Genomic DNA, 21,105 nt, shown 5'->3' with positions numbered 1-21,105 from the left:
ACACACTACAATAAGCCAAAAGTAAACGTACACAGATGTGTGGAAGAGAGTGACTGTCATAAGGGGCCATCCATTATGAGGCCTGTCCCACCCAGCACACAGCCAAATGGCTACAATCACAAGAGGTTTGGATGTCGCTCACTGTAGACCTTAGCCACTGGTATCTGTCAGCATTACGGACTATGTAGTGCAAGTGCTAGTTGTGCAACATGACTGTACAAGGAAGTAGTCATCTAGCAGCTGTATTCACGTGCCTGTGGAATATAACCCTGTGTGTGCCCACATGTGGTGTGTCAACCTCTAGATGAATGGGTTATGGCCCATGCACACACACTGCCCTCCCCATAGCCATACTATGACAAGCCTGCTGAGGTCATCCACTTTGAAATACACCCTTGTAAAAGGTGTAGGCCAGTAATCTCTGTGATGCTTCCTATAACTGCGTACTGCAGTAGTGTGCAAGTGTGTGTGTGTGTGTGTGTGTGTGTGTGTGTGTGTGTGTGTGTGTGTGTGTGTGTGTGTGTGTGTCACCATCTGTGTAGAGAGCAATGCTTTTTAGGTTAGTCACAGTCACAACAATTCAAATGTCCTACTTTGTCAAGGCTGCTGAAGTCATACACTGTGAAATACACCTTTCAGAAAGCTGTAGCCCAGTAATCTCTGTGGCGTGTCCTATAACTGTGTATTGCTGTAGTGTAATAAACTAGTTAGGTAGGAGTTCTAATCCCAGACATGGCAAATGTATGTGTGTCACTGTCTGTGTAGAGAACAACGCTTTTTAGGCTAGTCATACTCACTGCAATAACATTACCCTACTTTGTCAATGCTGCTGATGTCATACACTGTGAAATACACCTTTTGGAAAGATGTAGCCCAGTAATCTCCATGAAGTTTCCTATAACTGCGTACTGCTGTAGTGTGATGAACTAATTAGTTAGGAGGGCTAATCCCAGACATGGCAACTGTGTGTGTGTGTGTGTGTGTGTGTGTGTGTGTGTGTGTGTGTGTGTGTGTGTGTGTGTGTGTACATGTGCCTCTATCTGTGTAGGGAGCAATGCATTTTAGCCCAGCCACACTCCCTACACTTCAAATGCCCTACTTTGGCAATCCTGCTGATGTCATTCATTGTGAAATACACCTTTGGGAAAGGAGTACTCCAGTCATCCCTGTGGTATGTCCTATAACAGTATAATGCTGTAGTGTGATATAGAACTCTGGTAAAGGTTCTCTTCCCACACATGTTGTTGTGGATGTTTTGTGCATGTTTCAATGTCTGTGTAGGGAGAAATGCATTTTAGCCTAGCCACACTCACTACAATTCAAATGTCCTACTTTGGCAATCCTGCTGATGTCATCCATTGTGAAATACACCTTGGAGAAGGCATGCTCCAGTAATCCCCGTGGTGCATCCTATAACAGCATCATGCTGTAGTGTAATTTAGAACTCTGGTAGGGGTTGTATTCCCACACATGTCAGTTGTGGATGTTTTGTATGTGTTTCAATGTCTGTGTAGGGAGCAATGCATTTTAGCCTAGCGACACTCACTACAATTCAAATGCCCTACTTTGGCAAACCTGCCGATGTCATTCAGTGTGAAATACACCTTTGGGGAAGGAGTACACCAGTAATCTCCATGGCACAACCTATAACTGTGTAGTGCTGTAGTGTAATAATCTAGTTAGGTAGAAGTTCAAATCCCAGACATGACAGGTGTGTGTGTGTGTGTGTGTGTGTGTGTGTGTGTGTGTGTGTGTGTGTGTGTGTGCATGTGTGTGTGTGCACATATGGGTTTTTAACTCATATCCTGTGAGGAGTGATTTGTGACAGACGAGTACCTGTAAGAGTGAAAGGGAAGGTCTACAAGAAGTTAGTGAGACCAGCTATGCTATATGGGTTGGAGACAGTGGCATTGACAAAAAGGCAGGAATTTGAGCTGGATGTGGCAGAGTTAAAGATGTTAAGATTTGCACTGGGTGTGACGAGGTTGGACAGGGTTAGGAATAAGTAAATTAGAGGGTCAGCCCAGGTTGGAAGATTTGGAGACAAAGCCAGAGAGGCAAGATTACATTGGTTTGGATATGTGCTGAGGAGGGATGCTGAGTATACTGGGAAAAAGATGCTAAGGATGAAGCTACCAGGTAACAGGAAAAGAGGAAGGCCTAAGATACGGTTTATGGATGTGGTAAGAGAGGACATGCAGGTGGTTGGTGTGACAGAGCAAGATGCAGAGGACAGGAAGAAATGGAAACAGGTGATCCACTGTGGTGACTCCTAATGGGAACAGCCGAAAGAAGATGATGATGATGATGATGATCCTGTATGGAGGTGGTTGTGAGTGTGTAACAACTGGGCTCAATGTGGAGTGGGTTTTGCAGATTTCTTATATGGTGGCCCTAGTATATATCACAATGTCCACCATACAGGGATAACAGATGTGAAATAACTGAGAGGCTGGGTGCAAATCCATACCCCTACATGTGACATCAAGGCCAGGCAAACAAAGTTAGCAACCCTAGTATTACCCAGAGAACACTCTCAACCCATGAATCATACACACACACACACACACACACACACACACACACACACACACACACACACACACACACACACACACTCTTGCCTGGGCAACAGCCACTATGTTGGTAGTTCCCTGCATATTGCCCACTGATAGTAACCATGGTTTGATTGCAGTGGGCTACAGAGGGCATGGCATCCTGTCCATCTGTCCAATAGGCATGTACATGCATAGTACTGTTAACATCTTGTTCCCATGTCATCTCAGGTCCTGGTTATGGGATCTGTAACATTTGGTAGTGTATTGCAGGGTGGATGTGTTTGGCTGTGGGGGGTATACCTATTCGTACAAGATGTATATTGTTTGGGGCCTCTCAACCCCATTAACGGTGCATGTCGGCATATATGTTTTAGTTATTTTCCCACTGTTATCTACAGATATATGTCAGTATATATCTATATATATATATATATATATATATATATGTATATATATATATTTATATATATCTGCTTACATAAATATAACTATGCCCATATATACCTACATACATACATATATATATATATATATATATATATATATATATATATATATATATATATTTCTGCTTATATATATATATAACTCGCTGTATATATTTAGACATATATATGTAGACATATATATCTATATATGTAGGCATTTGCATGTATATATATTCATATATATTTATATATAGCTATATATATATATATATATATATATATATATATATATATATACATATACAGATATTTTGTATCTGTTTAGATATTAATATATTTACACACACACATACATCTACATGTTGGAATATATTCTCTGTACTGTTGAATGACTGGGCTGGATGTTATGTTTGTGAATACATCAGGGTTATGTATATCTGACATCACTTAGTGGTAAATCAGTTTGGCTATGGTGTGCAGGGTACTGGGTTCGAGACTTGTAGAGGCTGTTTATTTTGTTGCTGGGCAGAACAAGGGCCATTGGATACAGAATGATTAAGGCACTTTTGTGCAGTTGTAAGAGGGTGTGAGCGGGTTTGCGTGAAGGTAAGCACTGCTAACTTCTGGTTACAGTTTCTTATACTCAGCTTCTAAATTGTTTACCCAGTGCAGGCATTGCTTACCTCTGTGCAAACAGGCTTAAACGCACTTACTGCTGCTTAAAAGTGCTTACTTCTGCTTACCCCTGCACTAATTTCTTTAAAAGAAAAGAAAAGGGGGTGGTTAGGAAAGTGGTGAAAAAAGGAGCACAAAGAGGGAAAAGACAGCAGGGAAACTAGCCAGGGATGTGTAGGAAGGGTGTAGGGAAGGTCCATAGCTGCCCATTTCTTCTACAGCAACAGCTGTGCATATACACTGAATTTGCAGGTAGATTTGGACACTCAAACCCATGGGAGGGGTTGAGGACAACAATAATAATTTGTGATGCTAATTAGAGCGGATTACATGTGTCCAGTGGACACGTGTGAAATGGACAGCTATATATGATTTTTTTATGGGAACATATTGCCCTTTTTTTCTTTTTTCATGTGAGAGTGAGATGTTGGAGAGGGGTAGTAGGTATATTTGGAGGGTATGTGGGTAGGTTAACAGACAAGACAAACAAGATGCATACAGGGGAGGTATATGACACATGTGGGGGGTAAACACCTTGATGGGGAGTGATGTTGGGAAATTGGATGCCCATGAGTCCCCCAGTGGAAACAGTGGGACTGAGGTCCGCACCCATGGGCAGTCATCACTGCACCTTCACAGCCCCGATGGTGGCTGTGCTGGGGGCTTAGTCACAGAGCCATACTGATGCTCTAGTTGCTACATGTGGCCCTCGAGCTGGTGCAGAAGATCACGAAGCTGCTAGTTGATCTCACTATGCACCACGACCCCGATCTGGCGATGGGTGACAGGTGCTTGTCTGCACCCTCTCCTGGGGGGGGTAAGCCCCATTTCCTGAGGTGGTTCCACCCGAAGGTGGTGCAGGACCAACAGATAGGGAGGTTCGGGTTGGGCCCCAGACATGCTGGTGCCCGGTGCCATGGCCAGCTGAGGTGGGACAGGTGGGTCCGCTGGGACCGGCTTTCCCAAGCATGCTATAGTGTTTTGATTTCATCATCATATGTGGATTAGTAATAGGGTTAGGTATAACAGCATGCATAGATATTCCCATTAACCCAGACACCAGCCAGGGAATTGTTATGGCTAGGCTTGTATAGGCCCTAGGGCCGATAGCCCAGTACCAACCTATGAACCTATAAAATACGGAACAGTTGCATAGCATATATAGGACCACAGTGGTAATAAGAACAGCATGCAGGTACATTAATGGCACCATGCCACCAATGTTGGAATCATTCAATATAGCACATGCATGGAAACAATTAAAATATTTATCAAACAATTGGACATTATTAGAACATAGGTGTCATTACATACCAGTTGGGGAGGGTATGTTGATTATTGTTGGAGATATGTTGGGGGGAGAAAGATGTCAATTAACAGCTAGTATATTCCTGCAGTCCACATTATTTTCCTAGTCAGTGCTGTTATCTGTACCTTACAAGTCTTACTACACTACCCTATAGCCTTAGTTTGGACAGTGATATGGTTGTCGTCATCGTTACACATGAACTGGTTTTACCTGCAGTATACACCTCTTACCTGGTATACCTGTGGAGGGAATGTTTGTTAACACTAACTAACTGTTTCTACACATACTCCCAGATTCTGGATTGATGTTGTGCATATAGCTATCCAACTCATTCTGCACAGACTCTGGCCATATGTTGACCACATGCTGGTGTGCCGGGACATATCTAGAATATTGCCCTCTTCCACCTTTAGTGACCTGTCACAGACATATACATGCTTTCCTACACAGTTATGTTATGTAGCACAGTGTGGGTGACAGTGATCAGTGATACTTTATTATTCAGAGAAACTGCAACACTCACAATTCCCTACAATACCAGAGTGAACAGTACCAGTACAGGTTATAATGGTCTTTATTTCTCAGCACAGTGTTCGTATCCGACGTACCTGTGGGAGCAATGTTTGTTAGCACTACCTGACTTTTGCCACACACAGCACCAGATTCCACATTACTATTATGCACACACATCTCACTTTGTTACTGTACACACTCTGGCCACAGCTTGACAAGTTGGGGTGTAATGGGGCATATGTGGCTTCTTAGTTTCATAAGGTTTTGGGGAGTTGCTAATGTGCCAGCTTTGTTCTTATAAATGTGTATCAATCCGTTGTATTTCCTGTTTGCTGCCTATACATCTGGGATCATCCCAATGATTTCACAGGGGTACAGGTTGAGAGGCAACAGATATGGGCCACTGTACTGGACATTCTTTACAGTTGTGGGGTATGGGGTATGATTCCGTATGCAGACTACTACCAATGGCAAGATTCGAACCATGGCTGTGCGTGCTAAACAAAACAACAGTTCACATCTCAGTTGCATGTGCAATTTGGGTTTTGTTGTCTGCATTTCCCTGTTTTCTATCTATGTGTATCTCAGTTGTGCTAAATGGCCTCTGGGGATTACACTAGTCATATACAGGCATTCCTACACATTCAATTTATGGTGCACAGTGTGGGTAACAGTGCTTAATAAATAGTACTATTACATGATTGCAAATCTACTTTACCATATGATACTAGAGTATACACAAGCAGTCCAGCAGTCAGACCTTTATTGTCAGGCTATTATGCTTTTATTTATATACCTACTATATGACACTCTTCCTGCCATATTCTCCAGTGTATGAATTACATGCCTTGAACAATACAGGTTTTATACAGGCAATTGATTTGCTACTACTTTTAATTTTATTTCCTATGACAGTAAATGCATGAGTATTACTGACCTGCCGCACATTTCAACCTCACCAGGTGACTGACATGGGCCTCCTGGTTCACGGCCCCCTCCATTGCAGCTGTGGGGGACATAAGAGGAATATTTAGCCATACCTATCCATGATATACCTGAGCTGGCAATTATTACACACATAGTGAGGTGATACTTACACACAACTGGAACATCCCCTGCTGCTCTAGCCTCTTGGATCCACTGGTCCAAGAGGTCCACCTTATGCCGCTTCAGGTCAGCATAGTGATTCCAGACCTGCTCACCAGTTCAGGGTATGCCAGTGGCAATGGTGAGGTATGGGCAAGATGGCCCCAGGCCCACGCCTTATATTGGGAGCCCTGGTACTGGCCCTGCAACAGTCTCTGATCATGATCTTTGACAAGGAGTCCTGCCATGACTCTGGACTTCTGGATGCAGCAGTGCTGCACCCGAAAGTGCACACCTTCTCCCCTTACTGCCATTGTGCCTGCAAGGGGAAGCTACAACCAGTTATGAGATGTATTCCCACTTCTTGGATTTAAGTAAGGCCGATTTCCCACACTTTTCCGTGATTGGCCGGTTTTGAAAAGGCTAGGCTATGGGCAAACCTGCTTACCTAGGGTTGGCATTGTTTAAAGGGGTATAACACTGGGTACATTGAGTTAGCTGGCCTACACATTGCTTACACCTCCTAAGCTGGCTTGTGCAATGCTTAGCGTTGCCTACATTAGACTTTGCATTATAATTTCTTTTTGGCATTGAGTTATTATTCATTACACCTTATATATATGCCTGGTATCCATGATTCATGTGTACGTACACTGTATGGGGTCCTTGTGTTTTACTGGGGACTTCAACACTCTATTACAATTACACCTGACTTCTGGGCTTACTCTTTACTCCAGTTCACATATTTATGTTATGCAGTGGGCTAAGGCACATGTGTCTGTATACTAATTCCTTTCACAGGTTCAGTTTGGTTTTACTATGGTGAATACTTGTTTGCTGATGCCTCATTCTTGTGCACGTCTTTGATGGTTTGGTGGTTAACTATTGTGACTGTGGTGTATAGGGTCCTGGGTTAGAGACCTGCATGGCTTTTTATTTTGTTGATGGGCAGAACAAGGGCCGTTGGATACAGAGTGATTAAGGGACTTTTGAGCATTTGTAAGTGGGTTTGTGTGGGTTTGCATGAGGGTAAGGATTGCTAACCTCCGGTTGCATATGCTTACAGAGAGTTAGCTTCAGAATTGCTTAACCTGTGTGTGCATTGCTTACCCCTATGCAAACAGGCTTAAGCTCACTTACTAGTGCTTAAATATGCTTACTACTGCTTATTGGTGCTTAAACCTGCTTACTAGTGCTTTACTCATTATGACACTGACACCTCACATGTGCATTTACTGCAGTACTCCAGTTCATAAACATATGTTATTCAGTCGGTTATGCAACAAAAATATTTGTCATAAAGTGCTTTGCCATGGAAAATGAAATGTGCTGCAGTGGGACTCGAACCAAGAATGCCTGCTCGTAAGGCGAATGCTCTGCCCACTACATTATTGCTATGCTGCTTCATTTACCTATATCTTCCTTGTTATCCTCTTCAGCCATTTAAGCTGCATTAACCGTAGCTAAGCAATGGGCACACCCACGCACCTATGGTTAGCTTTAATCGGATTTTAAAAAATATGGGTTTGTTCATTTTATTTCTCTATACTTTTGCTGTTGTACACAAGGGGGACTGTTGGTGGGGATATGCGGACACCTATGAGCAGTCTCACTCATTTCTTACCTCTTTCTGCTGTTCTTCATTGCGGGGGCGTGTATATTCTGAGAGCTCTTCTCTCAGATATGCCCCCTGCACTCTTACACGCTCCATGTAAGATTAGGAGCTCAGGCAGCGCGCCTCATTACTAGCCATGGCGCACTGCCATCCTGCTCCTAAACGGCCACCTCTGTGCAGGACTAAGCTAGTCCTGCACAGAGGAATTGTAAATCTGGGGGTTAGTTTATTTAGCACAGTGTGTGACTTGTTCAAAATTTTATATAGGAAAAACTAATAGGTGACTTAAGGAATGAATTAGAGACCAATATTATTGTACCAGTAAGGGCCATAGTTATAGTGCCTTAGCTAAACATATACTAGAGGAAGGCACTAACCATTGGTTCAAGTTTATGGCAGTAGAAGTAATTTATGAAAGTTTTAGGTTGGGTGATATAACTAATGTCACAGAAGGTAAAGAATTAAGATGGATTCTTAAACTATCAGCACATAGAGGTGCAGGTTTGACTGAATCAGTACCTCTTAAGCCAGTTCTGAAAGAAAGAAAGCTTCTTAAATAAGTATACTATGTGTGTTTTTATGGCAATAGCCTTTTATGGTTTCTGTCTAAAAAAAAGCTGTGCCTTTAAATTTTTATGCCTATTGTACTTGAATGTTTTTTATTGGTAAATATTTAATTGATTGCATTTTAAATATTTGAGATGCTGCTGATTTTTTGTATGGTCTGAAGAAGCGATTTTATCGTGAAAGCACTCACCTGTGTTCAAATAAAAGTCTATTTGGATTTTACACTGCTCTTTGCAATCTGCTTTTTATTGGTTTGAGGTGTGGATGTTGACATCACTAGGAAATGATTCCTCAGTGGTAGTAATATACCTGATTCTTCAGTGGTAGTAATATACATGAATCTTCAGTGGTGCTAATTTACCTGATTCATAAGTGGTAGTAATATACCTGATTCTTCAGTGGTACTAATATACTTGATTCATCAGTGGTAGCAATATACCTGATTCTTCAGTGGTAGTAATATACCTGATTCTTCAGTGGTACTAATATACCTGATTCATTAGTGGTACTAATATACCTGATTCATCAGTGGTAGTAATATACCTGATTCTTCAGTGGTAGTAATATACCTGATTCTTCAGTGGTACTAATATACCTGATTCTTCAGTGGTAGTAATATACCTGATTCTTCAGTGGTAGTAATATACCTGATTCTTCAGTGGTAGTAATATACCTGATTCTTCAGTGGTACTAATATACCTGATTCTTCAGTGGTACTAATATACCTGAATGTTCGGTGGTACTACAGTTGGCTTTCACATGCTTTAATTCATCCATGATTATAATCAAACTTCTGTAATCAATCTTTCCAGTTTTGGTTACTAACTCATTAATATAACACATTATGCATCTTTTTGTAAATATCTTTATTTTTGACATGAGTTGTGTGTCTCATTTTAAACTATGAAAGTGAAAGCTCCCTATACAATTTTTTGCAGTCTCTTGAATTAGGTTGTAATTTTATTTTTAACCTGCTCTTACTTTTAAATGAGCATCAGAATAGGTTTCTCTTAAGAAGAGCTTTTCTATGTTAAAATAAAAAAATATATCTTTTTATTAACACAGTGCATTGTAGTTCCTGATTTCCATATCTGTTTAATTCTCATGAATTTGTTTTTGTTCTCCTCACTCTGAGTTAGGTCAGTTATATGAGACACATGCCACATTAGTTTCTTTTAAATATGATGAGCAGCAGGGCTAGTAATTCAAAAGTATAAACCTTGGGTCTAGATGATTGTCACTGTTGAAGTGACAGCCTGACCCCATGTGCAAAAGTCAGGAAAAGGGGCTGTGGATGAATAAATGAAGTATGTTAAAAGTATGCATCACACTGCAGCTTTCATGGAGAGCAGAAAAAGTTGTACTGCATTGTGGATATTATTATTCCATTTAAGGAATCCATCCCTCTACTTGTGTTCTTCATAGGCTTATTGGCTTTATTATAACCTCATTGATTGCCATAGTCTCATACTGATATATGACACCAATTTATGTCTCTTTTGCATTTGTGGATATTGTCACTCCCATCATATCTCTCAACTGCCCAGATTTTCACAGAATGTCTAGATATTTGCCTGATATTGTTGGTCTATTCCTCATAAAATGTGTGGTTTTCTGACAAATCACTGGGAGGATCTAAGGACTGAAGTCTCTAAATAATGACATGCATTTGAGTTTTAGTGTTCAAATCCTTCGATGTATGTTAACAAAAACCCTGTTACTCTAGTAACTTTCTAAGTTTATAAGAGCAATATTTAACATCTGTCCCTGTTTTTGGGCCTTTGTCTCCCCAGTTTCTAAGCCTTTGTCCAGATTTCTTACACTTAGATGTTTTGAGATATGCTTCTCATGTATATATGTTTGAAGGAAGTTCATGACGTTCTTTTTTTTTATTTGCAGTATAAAGCCAGGATCTGACTAAGTTTGGAGACATATATAGCAACCACTGGCTAAAGGAACTTGTTACCTTCTAGGCACCTGATTGTCATGGCCGGGTACAACTTGAAGTGACAAAGGGAATTTCCTTAACTAATGACAGTTTAACTCCCAAACCTCATCAATCTGGTGAACATCACAGAAGAAATACTTTTCAAAAAATCTGATTAGCAAAGCATATATGGTTATTCTGCCTAGAGAAGGGATTGTGAGATATATACATGGCAAACTGTTCTATTACAGTGACAGCTTTCTATTGACAAATGGCATTTCAAAATGTTTATGACTTACCTGAGTGCTGGACAGAAGCTATGTTTGTCATGACTGGTGAGAAACTCTTACCAATGAAAATTCCTCTCATAAAGGCAAGGCAAAACTTAAGAGTGGATGATTAGCTACTCCCAGTGTGTTAGCAGAGTTGTTGTATGGATCAGACGTCTTCCCACTGTACTGCATGCTAACTTATGACAATGTTTCAGACAATAGTGGAAGTGGTGAGGATTTAGCAAAATTAATTTGTATCTTATTTTTTATCAGCATAGTTTATGGTTCTTACCTTGTTTGTGAAACAGTGGAGCATTTGATCCCAAAGAAGTGTGCACATGCACACTGATTGAACCTCATTGGTGACCTGTTCATGTGCACACTGGTTGAATTGCTCTAATCTCATTGGTGACATATTCACATGCACACTGATTGAATTGCTCTAATCCCATTGGTGACGTATTCACATGCACACTTATTGAATTGCTCTGATCTCATTGGTGACTAGTTTGCTCCTCTCCTGCTCCCATTTCTATGCAATTCCAGGTGCTTCTGCAATTATACTGTTGGGGAAATACCCTCATGTATCCCTTATAATACTCCTCTTTAAAGTTATATACATCATCATGTACATACAGATAGTGCATAAGCTTTCTTAAAATTATGGCAACAATTCTAAATATCGCAAAGTGTTGTTCTTACACTCAGTATCTTTAGAGCAGTGCACTTCCTTATTTAATTGGTGGAGGTTACTTCTCTATCTCCCAATTCAACAAACCAAACCAATTTCTACAGGAGCATACACAGCACCACTTTCATCTGCAAAATACAACTTTCCAAATACATATGCATGGTGGGTACAATGCAAAGCAAAACATCTCTGACTAAATAAGAGACACAGCTTAACAATTTCATATCTGTTATATTCCAGAGAAATGAGACGGCAATATCCTTCATTAAGTGCCAAAAAAGAATATTGGTGACTATAACCGTTACATTAATATTATCAGAGGCAGTCATGTCACTCCAAAACTAGCAAGTCTAACATGTTCTTTAAATATGTCTCCCTCAACTACTCAGAAATAATAATAAATAAGTATTACTAGAAACATGGCAGAGCCAGTTTCACCCAAACATTTTGTGCATTGTTGAATGTTGACCAAGAGAAGACTCATGGATTTCATCCTCTCCTACCATCTTAGCAAAATGCAACAATTCATCTTTACGTTTGATTAATCTCATGTAGCAAATTATTAAATCATATAGATCCTAACTGGGCCGTGTTGGAGTTTGAGCTGGGGCTCACTACTAAAAGAGCAACTGATGCGATCTATACCCCCAACACACACACACACACACAGTCACACACACAGAGCTCTGTAACAACCATAAATTATTTTTTAACTTCTATAGTAACTGCAGTAAAACAGCACAAACTGTTGAGAATGTTCACTGCTCACAACTTGACACAATTAATTAGTACAAGAAGGAACTCAATCCAATGATATGGGTGCAATGAGCTTTAATTTAGATATTCTCAGAACAAATATCACCATAAACAGAAGAAACTTTCTTGGAATCTAAGGAATTCCAAATTGTAAAAAATGCAAAACCAAACCAAACAAACCAAGAGTTCAACATCCAGATTTAATAAGGTAGAGGTATAACACAAACAGCTATGCTTTAGGGACTGTAGCTCTTTTTCAATGCATATAAGCACTAAATCAATCACACTCCTTTTATATAGAAAGCCAGCCAATCAATAAAAAAATTACATGACATATAATTATAATATAATTAAACTTTGAACAGTTCAAAATTTCAAATACTCATATGACAACCCTAAATATCATAAACCATGCATAAAGACATATGAAATAGGTAAAAACGGTATATACATATAAAAAAATATATACCTTATAAAATTCACACCTAGCTTTTAAAACAAGATTTATACTGTTAGCACTATTCAGCCCTGGTGAATTATCTGCTCTGAAAAAAAAATAATCCATTTATATTCTGCCATTTGCGTTTTGTGACTAAATCCCCCCTCGAGCATCTTGAGTAATTCTCTATAATGCCCTGAATTTGAATTTATGCTCCATACCACAAGTTAGTATGTGTTTGCTTAGTGAGTTAGTTTCAACTGTTCTGTGAATATCACAAAGATATGCACCAATTCTTTCTTTTAGTTTCATATTTGTCTTACCTATATTCACAGCAAACACAATTAGCAAGGTAGACTACATTCTCAATAGAACCATTACCTGATTCTTTAAAAAAGAAAGGCTTGTTACTAATTGGATATCTAAAAGATGTATGAGTATTAATATAATTACAGTAAATAACACTCTTGTTTGAGAACTATATTACCATTCAAACATAAGTTCTTCAATGCAGAACATTCAACATTATCTATATTATAGAATTTGTCACAAGCATTACCATATTTAAAAAAAGGGCGGCCACGGTGGTGCAGTGGTTAGCATTGCCGCCTCACAGCAAGAGGTTCTCCGGTTCGATCCTCGGCTGGGGTGCCTTCTGTGCGGAGTCTGCATGTCCTCCCTGTGGTCGCGTGGGTTTCCTCCGGGTGCTCCGGTTTCCTCCCACATCCCAAAGACATGCTGCAGGTGGATTGGACACTCTAAATTGGCCCTAGGTGTGCATGTGAGTGTGCCTTCTGTGGAAGGTTGGGCGCCGGGCTGGCAACTCGACACCATAAAACTCCACTGCCATTCAATGTGCGGACAGGTGATCCGCTGTGGTGACCCCTAACCGGGATAAAGCCGAAAGAAGAAGAAGAATTACCATATTTAAAAAAAATTAAAAATATATATCATACAGCCAACTCTTGTTCACACAGTGTGAAATGCTTTTACAGTTGGCGTACTTGGTGGTATAAAAGTGCTAGATCTTTTTAAACAGTCGATAAGGGTGGGAAACTTGTGATTATGGATGTGCAACAGTGCAACAACTGGAAGTATGAGCTTTTATCTGATGTTAATACATTTATAAGAGTAGATGAATGTTTTGTGGTTTATACTATTATTAATAAGGTTAAAAGTTTTCTCTATGGTTTATTCATGGAAAGTCAAATTACACCTGAAATCTACAAACCTCAAACTAACCCTTTTATTCCTCTACTTTATGGGCTCCTGAAAATACATAAGAGCTTAACAGCTGCATCTATGAGGCTCGTCTCAGGTAACAGATGGATAACTACTGCCCTCTCTAAGTATCGTGAGAAGCAACTTGCTCCGTTTATGAAGCACAGCAGAAGTTATATTAGGGATACTAGTGATTTCTTAACCAGCCTAAGAGAATGGTCCCTTACTAATGAATGTATAGATACTTTGATAGTTACCGTATATATAAAATCTCTTTTTACAGTGATACGTAATGATAATGGTGCAGAATGTAACACAGAATATTTACATGCTTATAGTGATTTTTCTAATTCAAAAACTGAGATGCTTTGTTCCATGCTGGATATTGCTCTAAACAATAATGTTTTTATGTTTTGTTTTTATGTTTGATAAGCATTTCTTTCATCAATAAATGGGTGTTGCTATGGGCACCCCAGTTGCTAACATATATACCAACCTAATGTTAGCAAGACGGGAAGAAAGATGGGAAGAAAGCTTTGTTTTTGGTAATGATGAACTGATGGTTAAGAATGAGCCTCTAATGTTTTTTCAACGCTTTGTAGATAATGTTTTTTGCTATGGAGAGGAGATGGTCAAAGCTGTTATACCTTTGCAGACCCTTTGCACTCTAGTGGTAATTTTCTTGTCTTTGAGGTTAACCATGTGTATGACAAAGTTGTGTTTCTTGACATTGTTGTTAGTCTTAATGACGTGAAGTCTGACACTGCAGTTTATAGGAAGAATGTACAGGCTGTCAAATATATGCACTCCGATAGTATGCAATAGGGGAGTGGTAAAAAGTCAGCTCCTTAGAGCAAGTAGGTTAAGCACAAAAGAGGAGAAATTCCTGTCTGAAATGAATAGTATGGCAAATGACTTTACGAGCAGAGGGTATAGAAATACACTTATTGAAAATACTAGAGAGCTAGTAATTAGTCAAAGAAATAACTTAGCTAAACTATATTTTTATTCTCTAAGTAATAGTGATAGCACTTCTGAATCTAGGAATAATAAGTTTAATATCGGATACCTTATGAAGTACAACAGATGCACAGATACTGTTAAACATATTATAGAGAAAAATTGGGCCATCCTAAAATTTAATCCATAAATTAATAATATTATAGGGGATAGACCAAATTTTATTTATAAGAGAGAAAGAAATCTTCAGCAGATCTTGTGTTATAAGGACCTAAGAGTGAGCTCTACCAGTGGTAATTTAATTATGAGGAATGGTACTATCCCCTGCTTCAATTATATTTACTGTAATGACATTAATACCGATGCATCTTTTAGACATCCGATTAGTAAGAAGACTTTCCTTTTTAAAGAATCAGGTACTTGTTCTATTGAAAATGTAGTCAGCCTTGCTAATTGTGTTTGCTGTGAATGTTTTTATATAGGTAAGATGAATATGAAACTAAAGGAAAGAATTGGCGCACATCTTTGTGATATTCACAGAAAAGTTGAAACTAACGCACTTAGCAAACACATACTAACTAGTGGTATGGAGCATAGATTCAAATTCAGGGCATTATAGAGAATTACTCAAGATGCTCTATGGGGATTTAGTCACAAACATAAATAGCAGAATATAAATGGATTAATTTTTTTAGAGCAGATAATCCACCAGGGCTGAATAGTGCTAACAGTATAAATCCTGTTTTAAAAGCTAGGCATGACTTTCTATAAAGTATATTTGTTTTTTATATGTATATACGGCTTTTACCTATTTCATATGCCTTTATGCATGTTTTATGAGATTTAGGGTTGTCATATAAGAATATGAAAATTTGAAATGTTCAAAGTTTAATTATATTATAATTATGTCATGTGATTTTTTTTTATTGATTGGCTGACTTTCTATATAAAGAAGTGTAATTGTTTTAGTACTTATATGCATTGAGAAAGAGCTACAGTCTTGAAAGCTTTGCTGTTTGTTTTATACCCCCACCTTATTAAATCTGGACATTAAACTCTTGGTTTGTTTAGTTTGTTTAACAAATATTACCAGAGTATATTACTTTGCTTAAAGTGCTGCCCAATTCACTTACTGATCACCATTCATTATTATCAGTCTGATCTTTCAAACCTGATGGATTATCCCCAGGACACTTGAAGTTCAGAAATCCATTAGAAGCATCTGACAACATACTAACAGCAGAACTAGCCCTAACAGACCAGGTACCAGTATACAGTATTCATGATTCTACTACAGAGCAGAAGGTTCTGTTTTATATTCTGTCCAATACAAAAGATAAACTATTCCCTTTGCAAACAAAAACGTAAAAGGCAAACCACTCAGATGTTAATTCCTGACCTATGTCTAAAGGTCAGTTCCCTGTGCTTTCTCCTATTAACCTGGTGAACTTGGGCATCCTGAGACAATTTAGCAACTGCCTCATGTACACTGACAACCCTCTCTTCTTACCTCCCAACACTCAGACTTGTGAGAGATGCATTTATATATCCAAATTGAAAGCCACACACTCTCCAGACAAGACTGGAATAGCTGGTCAAGAGGAGAAGGTCAACACTTGCACCACACCACATGGAACACATGGCCCTCTAGAACACACACCAGTACTGCCTTTGCATAAAAACACAAACCACACACCCACCTTCATGGATGCCCTCAATAAAAATCTACCCAAACAGGAGAGACCTCCAAGGCAGAAATGCACTCAACCACCACAACACAACACTAATCACGAGACACATAACTCTCCTAAGCAGTGTGCCACTCAACCAAAGCCCCTAAGGCAAAACAGCATGCCCAACACACTAGTCATAGGTGACTCCATAGTGAGGCACACTGATGTCCCACTCACTAGGTTGAATAAGGAGACAGTAACAGTCAGCTGCCTGTCAGGCGCTAGGATCCACCACATAATGCATGCACTCAAGTCCCTCAACAACAGATACAAATATGACTCTGTCATTGTACATGTGGGTGTAAATGACCTGAGACATATCTCCCTGGACTACATGAAAAGAGATACAGTCTCGGATTATGTAGCCCAGGCAAGTATGACCCTAGCCCTGAGCAGCATCCTACCATCAACCAGAATGATACCACTGTACAAGCAGAAAATGATTGATTTCAGCAGTTGGCTGTTTCTGGTGTCATTCTAAGGGGATCCAGTATCTGTCTGCCTGGGATGACATGATTGACAGACCTCAATGCTTTGCCAGAGATGGCCTGCATCTGTCACCCTTGGGCTTCTGGATACTGGGCAAGGCTCTTGCCATCACTATAGTGCCTTTTTTAGGCGGTGTTACAAAGACCAAATTACCACCATAACAGCTACAAACAAATGCAATCTGAGGGTCATGCTGCTCAATGCTAGAATTCTAAATCTCAAAATGCGCTCGCTTGAAGCACTCCTTAAAATGGAGAACATCGACATTTCTGCCATAACAGAGACCTGGTTCAAGGCAGCATAAAGCACCCCTGCACTACCAGGCTATAACTCATGTCCACACCTTTCGGCCTCAGAACTTGGACCGAAGCTACAAAGGTGGTGATGTTTCCATATTCATAAAGGATGCGCACACCTCTAGACTGGTAACCCAACATAATGCATCTGAGATACTTCAGGTGCAGCTAACATTGGATAAGACAGCAATTTAGGTCATAGCCTGCTACAGGTCCCCAACCATTTCCCAAGACACACAATCCATGTTCCTAAGCACCCTGGAGAATATTAGGGTCCAACCTAACACTCTCATACTAGGCAACTTCAACTACCCCTCCATTAACTGGGAAAACTACTCATGTACCAGTACACTTGCCCAATGTTTCCTGGAATTCATTAATTCTAATGCTCTGGACCAGGTCTTTCTTACCCCCACTAGAGGTAGCAACATCCTTGACCTGGTCATTACTAACATGGGCGACTCTTGCTCTACACCAATAGTCCACTCCTCCCTGGTTAGATCCAACCATAAACTAATCACCTTGGAAATCCCCCCCCCCCCCCCTCGCAAAGGTAACCACCATGAAAAACTTCTCCAAAGCTAACTTTTAGCTCCTAAAAACAGAAGTGGCTAACTTCACTGCACCCATGCAAATGAAGATCACTTGCATGACTGCCAAATCATACACCAATGCACTGTACGAACACGTACACAAATGCATGGATCTTGCCATACCCAATAGAACCAAGATACTATCCTACAAAAAAAGGAAGCCAATCTGGTGGTCCCCTGCCATAAACAAACTCTATAACAGAAGGAGGAAACTGATGCGGAATAAGGTGAAGTCCCAAGACTGGAAAAACTCCCTTATCAGCCTCAACAAAAAGTTGAGATTCCTCATTAAATCCTCTAAGGCTAGCTATGAAAACAGAATTGCAAAAGATAGTAAACACAACCACAAGGCCTTCTATAGTTACGTAAAGAATGTCCATGGCAATACCCCGATTTTCTCTGAGCTACTGCACAATGGTACCTCCTATACTGAGCCAACAGATATTGCCAATATACTGGCCAACAGATTCAGTGCCAGCTTTCCCTATCTCCCCCTCAAGGGACCAGTCACAATACCAGTAGATTGCCAAGCACCCAGTATTACTGCTGCACAGGTAAAAACAGCACTGTCCAAGGCCAAGAATACAGCTTCTATGGGGCCTGACAATATCCCTGGCTGTGTTTCACATGAACTACAGAGTGAACTGGCACCTCACTTGTGTGCCCTGTTTAATCACAGCCTCACCTCAGGCTTTGTCCCTACCAAATGGCACATTGCTACAGTCATCCCTCTCCACAAAGGAGGAGGAGTGACTATAGACCCTGGGAACTATCACCCCATTAGCCTGATGAGTCTGATATGCAAAGCTATGGGACGTATCATCATGGACCTAATAAACAAGGATATAGGAAATCTCCAAACTCTGGATTCCACACAGTTTGGTTTTGTGAAGGGTAGATCATAGGTTCATAGGTTCATAGGTAGGTACTAGGCTATCAGCCCAAGGGCTTAATTAAGCCTAGCCAACAAGGATCCCTGGCTTACGCCACCCAAGAAAGTTAATTTCCTGTGCCCTTGTTGAGCAGAGCCACAGAAGTGATCCCCGGATTGTATTTCCTATTTCCCATCTACTCACCAAGATTTTTCTTGAAGATTGCTAATGAGGAACTTTGCTTGACATAGATGGGTAGCTTGTTCCAGAGTATAGGAAGTCTCTGGAACATGAATCTATCCCTCCAGCATGCCTTGTTTATTGCGGTGACAAGGTTTAGGTCCCTAAAGCGTTTAGCTCAGAGGGATTGGGCTTTCTTTAGGTGTAGCATGTCCAACATCTCTGGGTTTAACATAGCTTTATATGTTAGGCAGAGATCTCCTCTAAGTAGGCGATATACTACAGAGTAAAGCTGGAGTTTTTTGAGGCGGTCAGTGTAGGGCATCTGTTTGAGGCCAGTAATCCTCTTTGTGAGGTACTTCTGTGGCCTTTCCCAGCTGCTGCAGATGTCTTGTGAGATACATTCCAAAAGGGGCGTTGTACTCTATAATGGGTCTAATGAGTGTCGAGTAGAGGGGAACAATAACCTCTTTTTTCCTGGATGAGAACCTTCTTGTGATGAGGTGTGCCACATAGAAGGATTTCCTGATTACTGTGGCGATGTGGCTATCAAAGGAGGGACTATTGTCTACCTGCGTCCCAAGGTCTCTTATCACACATTCGGCATTAAGTAGACTGCTGTTTATGTGGTAGTTCACGGGTACAGAGTTTTTATCAAAGGGGATGACAATGCACTTTTTGGCATTGAGCTCGAGGCCATGCCTCTGACACCAGGCATCTGTCTCAGTGAGGCCCTTCTGTAGGATAGCTATACCATTTGGGCACTCGACTATGGCTCCTAGTTTGCAGTCATCTGTGAACTTCATTAGCCAGAGGCCTTCTGTGTTATCCTGTACGTCAGAGAAGTAGGTACCAAACAGGAGAGGTCCCAGGACTGAACCCTGTAGTGCACCACTTGTTGCTGGTTTGAAGTCAGATTTGGAGTCTGCACCTTTTACAGTGTGGGTTCTGTCAGTAAGCCAGCTGGCAACCCATCTTCTGTCATAGGGATTTATACCTAATTTAGTGAGTTTAGCTATAATTCCAGAATGGGTGATGGTGTTGAAAGCCTTGGGGAGGTCAAGATAGGCTGTGTGAACCACCTTACCCTCATCTATGGCTTTGGTGGTTGCTTCAAAGAAGTGGATCAGGTTCAGAAGGCATGATCTGTCTTTCACAAACCCAAACTGGGTGGGGTCCAGAGTTTGGAGGTTACCAATGTCTTTGTTTATGAGTTCCATGATGATACATTCCATGGCCTTGCAGACCAGGCTCATCAGGCTAATAGGGCTATAGTTCCCAGGATAAGTGGTGGCTCCCCCTTTGTGAAGTGGGATAATTGTTGCTGTGCATCATTCAGTGGGCACAAAGCCTCACGTGAGACTATGACTGAACATAGTGCTTAGGTGGGGAGCCAGTTCGTTCTGAAGTTCATGTAAAACGCAGCCTGGGATGTTGTCTGGTCCCATGGATGCTGTGTTTTTGGCTTTAGAGAGTGCAGCTTTTACTGGCGTAGTTGTGATTACAGGGACTCTGCGTTCTTCCTGTATAGATATGGGCCCTTTAGGGGGTGAGAGGGGGATAAAGTTAGCACTGAACCTATCAGCCAGGATGTTGGCAATATCAGTTGGTTCTGTAATTTTCATGCCATTGTGCTGTAACTCAGAGCAGATCTGGCTGTTGCCATTGAGATTCTTGACATAGCTATAGAATGCTTTGTGATTGCTCTTAGAATCAGTGGTGATTTTGTTTTCGTAGCTAGCTTTGGAGGATCTTATAAGGGATCTCAGCTTCTTACTGAAGCTGACCAGGGAGCTCATCCACTCATGGGATTTTACTCTCTTTTGCAACAGTTTCTTCCTTCTGCTGTAGAGTTTGTTTATGGCAGGGGACCACCAGATTGGCCTGCTCAACTTGGTCAACTTTGAGTCAGTCACCAGAGCTGT

The sequence above is a fragment of the Protopterus annectens genome, chromosome 6.part0 (genome assembly GCF_019279795.1).
Source record: "Protopterus annectens isolate FY-2018-M chromosome 6.part0, PAN1.0, whole genome shotgun sequence".
Taxonomy (NCBI): Eukaryota; Metazoa; Chordata; order Ceratodontiformes; family Protopteridae; genus Protopterus; species Protopterus annectens.
Note: the sequence above shows the minus strand (reverse complement) of the source record.